General features: G+C 40.9%; 1 protein-coding gene across 2 annotated transcripts in view; it reads right to left on the minus strand.

The window, feature by feature from the left end:
- Positions 1 to 11,358, minus strand: part of NR1H4 (nuclear receptor subfamily 1 group H member 4) — a 78,450-nt gene extending 67,092 nt beyond the window's left edge. For both annotated transcript variants that reach the window (XM_061125550.1, XM_061125551.1), the window contains exon 1: positions 11,231 to 11,358. The gene's annotated coding sequence lies outside the window, so the exon portion shown is untranslated. The remainder of the gene's footprint in view (positions 1 to 11,230) is intronic.
- Between the last annotated feature and the right edge of the window lie 569 nt (positions 11,359 to 11,927).

Raw genomic sequence — 11,927 nt, forward strand, 5'->3', positions numbered from 1 at the left:
TAACTTGCAACTACGCACTTAACACTCTGCCCCGTTATACACCCTCAGCTGAATGTTTAAAAATCTAAATAATAGAATGATATAAAATTATAAGGTAATCTTTCAAAATGTCCATAGAGAAAGTGACAGGCACAAAAATTTGACTGCATTGTTTCCAACAGCAAATAAATAAATAAATAAATAACACTGGAAACATGAATAAATATCCATTAATGAGAGAAAGAGTACAATAAAGAAATAGCATATGCATAGTGCTGTAAGTATATTTGTAAGTGCTATACAGCATTTAAATGAATGGACTAAGTATGCATTTGGATAAACTGAGTAACTTCATATTGAGGAAAAGAATCAGGTTGCAGAGTAACACATGCAGTTTGATATAGTGTATGTAAGTTTAAAGATAAGCAAAACAATGCTACATATTAATCCTGATACCCTAATGCGAGGGTCAGCAAATATGACCCCCGGGCCAATTCTAGCTTGCCCAGAACCAAACATGCCTTTCTGTTTACATATTGTATGGCTGTTTTCACACCACAGTGGCAGAGTTAAGTAGTTGGGACACTATTGCATGTGGTCTGCAAAGCCTAAAATATTCACTCTCTGGTCTTTATAGAAAAAGCGCGTGATCCCTGACTAACCTGTAGAGACAAGCCTGTAAGTGTTGAATCCACATTTAGGACATGGTCAGAATGACTGGGTGGATACATGGGGACTTTCAAAGCATCTTTAATGCTCCCCTTAATCTAGGGGTTAAATACAAGAAAGCTGATGATATTAATCAATGTTGTTCATGTTGGAAATATTTCATAATTTAAAAGAATGAATGAAATTATATATCTGAAGAATTTCCTCATTTATAAAGATATGTAAACTCAAACAGAGATTTTCTCTTACACACTCTTAAACATACAAACACACACACACACACATTCTTGAGGCTTTGAGGAGGAAGTAATTCCTAGCTATAAAATATTGGGGACTTTTAACTGTGGTCAATGAGGTGCTGCTGGAAATTTTAATAGCACAATAAAATCTATGTTCAAGAAGATTACTCTTATGAGAAACCGGGACAGGAGGGTAAGCAGTGAAAGGAGAAGGAAAATTCAGGAAATTCTCATTCTGGAAGTGAGATGATTAGGTTCAAAGCAAGGTGGTTTCTGTAAAGATGGAAAGGAAGTGACCTGAGTACAGTTTACAGAGAGGAGAGGGAAGAAGAGAAAGCAGGCTATGATACAAAGTTTAAGACTTGGGTACTGGTGGAAGCAGGGACAAAGTGTTTATTTTACTTTATGTTTATTTGTACTATGATGTAATGTAAGCCTTAACTTAAGGGCCCAGGAATCATTTCAGAAGTGGTAAGCACTATTTGTTTTTAAAGTGATAAGACACAGAGTGACTGGTAGCTTGGACTCCTACTTTCTGGCTATCAGTTTGTACTTGTTTAGATAGTGTGTGTCACAGGGAGTTCATGGTGGATGGAGCTTCTCTGATTTAGCACAACCCATTTGGAAGAGACCTTGGAAAGACCCTGCTGCAATTAAACAGCCTTGACTCTGATTTGAAGAATCTCAGCTCTCAGAAAATGAAGATAAAAAAACAGTTTCTTGTGCTGGTTCCCCATGAACTCTCCATACCCAAAGTCACCCTTCTCAGTGACATTTTTCTCAGATAAACCCAGTTGCTGGTGGTAAAGCATACACTTTGTGGGACATCTATGTAGTTCATTCACAAAGGGCAATAAAAAATAAACTTTTTCTAACCATCATCATTTCATGCTCAGCAGAAGTCCTGGATTCAGCCCAAGGCTGAAAGAATGTTCCTAAGAGAAAAGAGAAAGGAGTTCTAGAAGAAAAGGTTTTATCTCACAGGGGATTTGGTTTTCTCAGAAGTAATCAAACCAAAGTGTTTCTTTCCAGGGCCAAAATACAGATTTAGAAAAACAGACCCTTTCCATTTAGGGCAGAATGGATACTTGTAGATGTATGGTTTGAGTCCCTTTACTGTTCAACTGAAATAATCACAACATTGTTAATCAACTATGCTCCAATACAAAATAAAAAGTTTTAAAGAAAACAAACAAACAAACTGTTCTCATGGGGGAAAAAAGGGAAAAGAGAACAGATCCTTTCCGAAGTTGAGATTTAAAGGACAATGTGTGGCCATTGTGATCACATTATTCTGAGAGTAGTGCCCTGTAAGAACTGGATGACCTTTATTGCTATCACAGTAACCTTTACATCTTTTGTGAAAATAGATTAAAATAATATCTACTATTTTATGAGTACTTACTATGCGGCAGCTTTCATGCTATGTTATCTCATTTGATCTGTAATAAACCAAGTAGGTAATAATATATACACTTGACAAATGAGAAAACTGAGGGTCAGAGAGATTAAGCAAACATTCCAAGGTCACGCCACTAGTAAGAACCAGAGTGGGGTGTAAACCCACCACCTAACTCTAAATTCATGTTTTTCTCATGCATCTCTCCCACTGAGACTGTCATTAACTACTCACCAGTGCTTAGTGAGGGTGAGCTGGCATTTCTGCAAGGTCAATTCTGCCTAGAGCATTTCAACACTATCTGTTTATACGCACAATTAAGTAAGCCTTTACAAAGTTTGCCTGTCATATTATTTTGCTTCTTTTCAAACTTCTTTGCTGTTTCTGAAGTCTTCATTTAGGGACTTCCTGGTCATCCAGTGGCTAAGAGGGCCTGGGTTCAATCCCTGATCAGGGAACTAGATCCCACACACTGCAACAAAGAGTTGCACCTCACAACTAAAGATCCTGCATGCCACAACTAAGACTCAGCACAGTCAAATAGATAAACAAACAAAAAATAAATACTTTTTTAAATAATAAAAAATAAAGTCACCATGTAAAGGTACACTTCCTTCAGGTGTTGTACAATAAAAATATTTTTGAGTCAACCAGACCTCTACTTTTGAGCTTCTGTGCTTTGGAGGTTATACAATAGGGCTCAAAGAGTGGCTAACCTTTATTTTCAACTAAGTGCAAAAGAACCACTTGGAATAAAGGCCCCCAGGGCCATGAACTCGAGAGTCAGGACTCTACATTTTGCACCCTAGGTTATCTCATTTGTCTTATTCTAGTTCTAGGCCTCCTTTTCAACCTTGACCAGGGCTGATTTCCAGCAAACTATCATAGCACTGGGCACCTCTTGGAGTATGCGTCCAGTTGTAATTCTCCCTGTGTTTTTGTGGTGATTTGGCTGTCGGTCACCCCACTGGGGGCTTCCCAGGTGGTACTAGTGGTAAAGAACCTGCCTACCAATGCAGGAGCTGGAAGAGATTTGGGTTTGATCCCTGGGTAGGGAAGATCCTCTTCCTGGAGGAGGGCATGGCAACCCCCTCCAGTATTCTTGCCTGGGGAATCCCATGGACAGAGGAGCTTGGCAGGCTACTGTCCATAAGGTTGCAAAGAGTCAGACACAACTTACACAACTTAACACGCATGCACGCACACATCCCTACTGGACCATCAGCTCCAGGGGTGCTCACCCTGGATCTCCAGTCACAGTCTGAGGCCAAGTACACATTAGATACACAGTTAATTATTTGTTGACTGATGAACAAATGAATAAGTGAACTAAACACATAAACAATAAATAAATAATATATCTCACCAGATAACCATTTTTAGAATCAGTCTTATTTCAGCCACAGAATCAACAGTAAATACAGGTGTAGGATAAAAACACATGCAAGAGCTGAAGAAGCACTTTTTTTTAGTCACACAAAAAACCTGACAACTAAGGCTGCTTCCCTACAATGGAGTCCTAATTAGTGAAGTGAAAATCCATTCTTGTTGGAAATCTCTTAAGCAGTGATCCCCTACATTTTATACTTGGACTGACCACCCCAGGAAATAGTTTTAATAATCCTCCCAAAGCTCCCTTTGTTAATTTCTCTTCCTGGAGAGCTACCAGGAATAGTTTTTGTTCTACTTAACATTCATTCTTAATAGTCAGGGAAGCTTCTCCCCATTATCTGCTATAGTCAAAATGGTCAAGACTGACTTGTTATCTTCTTTTCAAATAATTCATTAGATCTTCTGAAATTTTATGACTATTACTTTTTAAATCAATTTATGTGTAATTAGAGGATAATTGCTTTACAATACTATCTTGGTTTCTGCCTGCCATATTTCAATGTGAACCAGCCATAGGTATGTGTATGGCCCCTCTCTCTTGAACCTCCTCCCACTTCCCGCCTCATCCCACCTATTATTTATATAAATCATTTGTTATTTGTAAAAGTGGCCACCATGGCCTCTCCCATTCCCTATGCCCTTTGGCAATGAGGGTTTGCCACTACCCATCAATAGGTGAAGGCTATTTCCGCAGCCCTTGAACCTGAACTGGTCTGGTAACTTCCTTGATCACTAGAATGGCGGAAGTGATGTTGTGAGACTTCTGAGCTTGCCCTTAAGAGGCACTGCAGCTTCTGTCCCCTCAGTCTAAGAATGCTGCCGGGAAACTGTCACATTATTTGTAGATGCCCCAGATACAAAACCTGATGGAGAGAGCACTCAGCTATCCAAACTGTCACATTTGACAGTCACACCAGGACCCCAGACCTGTGTGAGGCCATCTTGGACTTTCTGTTTCATTTGATCGTCCATCAGAAAGAATCACTTGAGTGAGCCCAGGCAAAACTACCAGAGGAACTGCTCCTCTGACTCACAGAAATATGGGAATTGAGTCATTAAACTTTGGGGTAGTTGTTACAAAGAAATAAATAACTGCTACAGAAACCTGTACTTAGAAGGGGGATGATTAAAAAAAAAAAAAAAAGAGGCTAAAACAAATAGCTTTGGCTTTGGGATTAGGAGGTGGACAGAACCTGGAAGGGCAGTGAGGACATGTAGAAACTGGAAGGGTGGGGAGGAACTCACCATAGGAAGCTGAAAAATGAGTAGGTCATATTTTGCACTCTCTCCCGCCACCCATCCCCCCACCTCCCCAAAACACACACAGAGGGGCAAAACTGTTCAACTTGGAAGATACACAGTTTCCTAATGAATCTGTGGGTTTTTGTTTGTTTCTGTCTGGTTTGGTTTCAGGAGTGGCAGAGCCTTTTCCCCACTGACCTCCAAGTACCTCTGTGGCTCCCTTTGGGATTAAGGAGAAATCCAAATAGTAAGGTGAATGTGTCAAGCGGTGTCTTTAGCTGTGAATGATAGGTACATGAAGACAGAGAGGAATTAGGAAGGAGCTATTCGTTTTAAGCAGGATTTGAAGTGACAGCATAGTACAGCATTTTGGGCTTCCCTGGTGGCTCAGTGGTAAAGAATCTGCCTGCCAATGTAGGAGACCCAGGTTCGATCCTTGGGTCGGGAAGATCACCTGAAGGAGGGCATGGCTATCCATGCCAGTATTCTGGCCTGAAGAATCCCATGGACAGAGGGGCCTAGCAGGCTATAGTCCATAAGGTCGCACAGAGTCAAACATGACTGAAGCAACTTAGCACGTGAGAGGTCGAGGATGTGCTGGGTTGATAAACAAGACTATTGTACACTTTTGTTCTTCCATATGACATAAGAGTCTCAAAATAAATAATTCCACAGTAAATATCAAATCATGAATGTGGCTATAAGATCCTTTGCTGAGAGCTCAAAAAACATAAGGAGGTGCCTAGGAGACCCTCACAACCAGGTAAAAGAGCTTCTAAGAATTCCAGGCATTATCCCACAACACTTGATATGTCCAAAGTAGAAAGAAGTTTGTCTCAAAAAATTATGGAGGTAAGTTTTCAGGCATGGAGCAAGTCCCAAAAAGACTAATAAGAAATCCACAAAGTGTTTTAGTAAATAGGTTTAATGAGAGCAATGTTATCTTAAACCAAAAGCTAACTCTGCAATTCTTCTTAGAAATAAGTAAAGCCCCACCCTTGAATGAGCTGTTTTGATGACTTGCTTTGACCGACAGAAATGTACTTCTGAAGGTAAACCTCAAGAGAACCTTGTTACTTCCACTTTCATCCTCTTGGGATGTTGTCCTGAGACCCCACGCCATGAAGAAGCCAAGAATGAAACACTCCAGGACAAAGACTCTGGGTCATTTCAATTATCCCAGTCAACAGCCAGCATCAAGGCCCGGGTCATGAGAATGAGACCTGGTTGACCCTCCAGTTGATATGTTACCTGATTGAGCTCAGGAAAAACCAGCGAACAGCCACCTAGGCAGCTCACAGAATTATAAGAAACGGTAAGTTATTATCTTTTTAAGCCGTTAAGTTGTGCAGTAGCTTGTTACATGGTACTAGATAACTGATACAACCTCCCAAAATGAACAGTATGGCATGTTGTCTTTTGTTTTACTGGGTCTAAAAAAGAGAGCCCTTGCTTAAAAATACTACATTTTCTCTTTTAAAGTGGCATTTCAATGTCCACTTCCAATATCAATGCCAGGAGAATTCATTCACTCATATATTTATTCATTCAATATATATGTATTGATTCTGTGTCAGGCATTGAACAGATACAGGCAAAAAAAAAAAAAAAATCATGATCCTTCAAGAGGCTTAGTGGAAAAGTCAGATAAGGACAACAACCCAATTAAAATGGTATGGGGTGGCTGATTCATGTCAATGTATGACAAAACCCACTGAAATGTTATGAAGTAATTAGCCTCCAACTAATAAAAAATTTAAAAATATTAAAAAAAAAACAACAGTATGGGGATTGCTATAGTAGAGGTAAGCACAAGTCCCTTCAGGAGCACAAGCAAAGGCTTCACTCATTCAGCATTCATTAATTGTTCACCATGTACCAGGCTTTGATCTGGGTCTTGGAAATAGAATGATGGATGAGACAGAATTAAAAAAAAAAAATCCTGATAATTTGCAAGTAAACAAGTAGTAAGGTCTTGAATGATGATAACAAGAAAATAAAGAAGATAAGGGATAAAGTGATGTGCATGCATGCATGCTAAGTCACTCAGTCGTGTCTGACTCTTTGCGACCCCATGGGCTGTAGGCCGCCAGGCTCCTTTGTCCATGGGATTCTCCAGGCAAGAATACTGGAATGGTTGCCATGCCCTCCTCCAGGGAATCTTCCACATCTCAGGGATTGAACCTGCGTCTCTCACATCTGCTGCACTGGCAGGCGGGTTCTTTACCACTAGCGCCATCTGGGAACTAGGCACTATTTTAGAGAGGGTGACTAGAAGAGCTCTCTAGAGAGTGGACATTTGAACTGAGATGTGGAGGAGAAGAAGAAGTAAGCCGAAAAAGGGGGAAATAAGTCCAGGCAGAGTGGTCAGCGAGTGCTAAGGACCTTGGCTTGGGGTGCTGGAGGAACAGCGAAAGCCCAGTGAGGTCGGAGATGAGTAAGCAAAGAGGCAGTGCAGGAGATGAGGTCTGAGAGTAAGCACCTCTCTATGGCCTGCTGACTATGATAAGGAGTTTAAATTTATTCTAAATGGGAGTCTTACTGATGCTTGTTAAGCATGGATGTGACTAGGAGAGAAAGAAAGTCTTTTTGAGGGTGGGGGGCTGGTTCGTGAATTTAATCTCTAAGAAGTAAGCACTAAACTAAGCAGAAGGCATGCAGAGGGGATGGCCATAGGAGGAAAGCAGCAGGCTGACTTCTAAGCAGCCATACATTGTCCTCCATGCTGCAGTGAGTGGACTCAGCTCAAACCAGTGGAGAACGGTGGCCTATTCAAGACCCAGTATCAAGAAAAATGATGATTCCTTTGGGGTAAAAAATTTAAAAGTCCTATCTTGTATCATTTTAAGTCTCAGGTGGACTAAAGACTTTTAAAATGATAAACATTATTGGGAGAAAATACAGAAAAACACATTTGTGATCTTTATGAATTTAGGGCATTGAAAAAAAGACTGATTGAATGAGAAACAAATAAGAAAAGAATCAACTTGACTACATTAAAATCAAGACACCATAAACAAAACTAAATATATGAAATAAACTGGGAGAAAGTGTTTACCACATAAATAACAGCCAAAAATTAGTATAAACTACATATTAATAACTCCTGTAAATAAAAACAGAAAAGTTAAACAACTCAAGGAAGAAACTGGCAAAGGATACAAAGAGGAAATTCACCAAAAGGGAAATACAAGTAGTCGATGAACATACAAAAACATCTGAAGCTAGTTATTAATTAGAAAAATGCAAATTAATACAACTAGATACTATTTCCACCTACTGAATTATCAATGCTTTTTTGTCTGATAATATTAAAAATTGAAGATGTGTGGAAATACACCTTCTCACACCCTGCTAGTGGGGGCATAGTTGTTACATCTTTTTGGAGGACACTTTAACAGTATATTCTGAAAAATAAAAGTACAATTCTAATTCTTAGGTATCTTCCCTGGATAAAGCTTTGCACAGGTACACAAGAATGTTCACTGTAGCACTGCTTCTATTTAAAATGGGAACTGAAATATCAAAGCTTTATTTGGACTTTTATACAGAAAAATTAAAATTAATAAAAATTTATTTTATAGTCACACCTATTGATTTTGGTCACCAGAACTGTTGTCATTCTTAGACCTAACAAGGAAAAACCATATTTTTCCTGTGTAATACTTTCTTTCTTATACTATACTTCCCTTGGCAATCAAGCTGCATTATATTGGCATTGAACTGAAACAAGTTTACAAAGAAGAGAAAAAGAAGAGCAGACGTTCCTTTATTGCCCAGATTGGAAAGGGGCAAACAAAAGGAGAAAATAACTCATTGTGGAGGGCAAGGGTTCCAGGGGATTGCAGACTGGGATGAAAGAACAGGGAGGTCGCAGAAGAGAGGAGGGTGGATGTTTTTAGGTACTGATGACTTTTGCCTCCCCTGCAGCTGGGTGACTGAGGATGCATAGAGTGACGCCTCGTACATTTCCACTGGTAGAAAACATCACGGCAACAAGAGATACCTGGGAAGAAAAAACTGTCCCTGTTTCTCTTAGCCCCTTCGTGATGTATGTTGCTAAGATTTAAGAGAAGAATGAGACTGAGCAAAACGAAGGAAAACCACTCCCTATCAAGAAAAGAACATGAACCTCCATTCTTTTCTTTATCCACCCACCTAATGACAATGCAAGTCTCTGAAAACCTATCACAAGGCGATACATATTCTCCTGGTGTTCATAACCCGAGGTTTCTGTGAAACACAGCAGTTCTGAGCGCCTTTTGAAAGTCCCTGATCACAACACCAGGGAAGGTTCACCGAATCTTTAATTAAGATGACAATAACTGAGGTGTCCAGTCAGCTCTCCTAGATTGACCTTTGGGTTAAAGCAAGTAGTGCTAATAACTTTCCACTTGCCCTGCTTGAGTGTAGTTATTAGAAAATGCCCTAAGAAGTTCTGGGAATCTTCACAACTGTGCTGCTGCTGCTGCTAAGTCACTTCATTCGTGTCCGACTCTGTGTGACCCCATAGATGGCAGCCCACCAGGCTCCCCCATCCCTGGGATTCTCCAGGCAAGAACACTGGAGTGGGATGCCATTTCCTTCTCCAATGAGTGAAAGTAAAAAGTGAAAGTGAAGTCGCTCAGTCGTGTCCGACTCTTAGCGACCCCATAGATTGCAGCTTACCAGGCTCCTCTGTCCATGGGATTTTCCAGGCAAGAGTACTAGAGTGGGGTGCCATTGCCTTCTCCTCACAGTTGTGCTAGGTCTTAACAAATCACCCCTGTTAACCTGAAACATTTGTGGTCTGGTCCACCTGCTCTCCTCCCATCATTCCAGATTTCAAATTCTCCCAACCTCCAGCAATACCGAGGTAGCAAGAAGAGAACTTTTGAGTTAAAAAGACTTGCCCTCATATTCAGGTCCTGTTACTTCCTAACTGTGTGATTGCAGACAGGTTACTTGTTCCCTTTGAGCCTCAGTTTTCTCATCAGTAAAAATGAGTATAAGAACTTCCATTCAGGGTTATTGTGAGAAGGAAACAGGCAATTTAGACAAAGTCTCTGACATGTTGGTACACGCTCTTGCATACACAGCTCTTTTCTTTTCCTTCCAAACACAATGACTGGGTGTTCCACCACCATGTGGCCAGATTTTGGACGTGTGGAAATAAAAGGAAGGACAGGAATTACATTACTTTGCTTCTCCAACTGGTGGGGAGAGGGCAGAGGTGTGTGGTGGAAAGCAATGCTGCAAATCCTGATGGAGGGTCTCAGGAGGAAAGCATCACCCCTGGCCAGTATTTTATCAGCTAACTCTAGTTGCATCAGCCATATTGCAACATTCTCAGCCAAACAGAAGAGTCCACGGTGCAAATGGCACAGTCCACAATTTGGAGGGTGGGGGAGACTCAGAGACAACAGTGTCTATCATTTTACAAAACACACTAAAATCCTGGCGTTGGCTGTCTCTATTCCCCTTGTTGATACTGCTGAGGTGGTTCTAAGGCAGCATCAGTGACATCATCAGATTTCTTTAAACCTCAGGTGAGTTTCTCAGACCAAGGATCCAGCATGAGTCATTTGCATCCCTTTCCCCAGCCCCTCCCTTCTAAATAAAAACTCAGTTGAGAGAAATATGACCCAGGCTTCGCTCACAGTTGCCTAATACCCTATGGCAGCATGTAGAGCAGGAGATGCTTTATCTGCAGATTCAGACCTTGGAGAATTTTAGTAATAAAGTTCTTCCTAACATTTTCCATGTTATTTTAATATTTCCATCTGATACTAATATGAGAAATGGAAACCAATAGAAAAGCTTGCAGTAGGACTCCAAAGAGAAAGCTTTTGAAACCTACTCTTCTAGGAAAAACTTTCAATCAAGCATAGCTTAAATGTCATTCAAGTCCTAGATCTGAAGTCTTCTGACATTAGTAATATTCCCCAACTTGCATTAGGATTTGATAAATCACAGCACATTATACAGACGAGATTGCCTACGGAATCAGAAGAGAGACACTTCTGAAATTTATGGTCTCCAGTGATTCTCCTGGGTGATCACAACGTTGAAAAGATATTCCAAAATAATTTTTCAGTAAGAAAAGCAATTTACTTTTCAGTAGAGTACTACCCATTGACTTCTGCTTCTTTGTTTTGAAGATTTTTTTTTTTACTTTTTTAAAAACCATCAGGATCTTGCATCAAATTCTACCAACTGAGAATTCATTCATCGACCAAACTTCCTAATGCTAAAGAGAAACTTTCAATGACAATGTCCCCTCTGCTGTTTTGGGATGGATACCCCACTCCCAGAGGAATTAGGTACTCACTGAGATTGTCTTAGGCTGGAGGTGAACTTTCAAAGCCCTGGGAAGATTCTGAGTCCAGTCTTCCTCTCCAAAACGCAGTGGTTTTGCTACAAATGCTCAGGATCTGATTTTGCATTGGGGCGAGTCCAGGAGACAGTGGGGTGAGGAGGAGGGAGTTCCAGCAGGAGCCGGGGCCAGTCACGGGCGGCCTTCCCGCCTAGCAGCAGCATCTCTGCCTTGGCTCTGTGCCTCATGGACAGAGATTAGTCATTAACAGTCCTTTCCCTGCTAAATGATATAAACAGAGAAAGGAACCTTGGGACATGCTCAAGATTCCCAGGACGAACTCCCAAAGCCCCTGGACAGGGACTGTAACAAAGCAGAGGCGCGCCCTGAAGCCTTGAAAACGCTTCTCTGCAGTCTGTGTTTTAAGGGTCCCAGGTACCCCGATTTCTGCACACATCATCTAAAACTGAATTGTCATCTTCCCTCTCTCTCTCCAACTGCTTTCAATAGCTCCACCACCTACAAGGGACCGAAGTTAACAACTCTGAACCTTTTCGACTCTCCCTCTCCTGGGCTTTCTGTATCAAGGAGTAACAGATTAATGCAGATTTCATCTTTCTAATGTCTCCTATTTCCAACCCACTGTGGTCCTCTGCTGATTCAGGCCTACCACCACTTCCCTTCTGAAGAACAATGTTGCTTGGCCTCTCAC

This window comes from Dama dama, chromosome 22 (genome assembly GCF_033118175.1).
Source record: "Dama dama isolate Ldn47 chromosome 22, ASM3311817v1, whole genome shotgun sequence".
NCBI classification, from domain to species: Eukaryota; Metazoa; Chordata; class Mammalia; order Artiodactyla; family Cervidae; genus Dama; species Dama dama.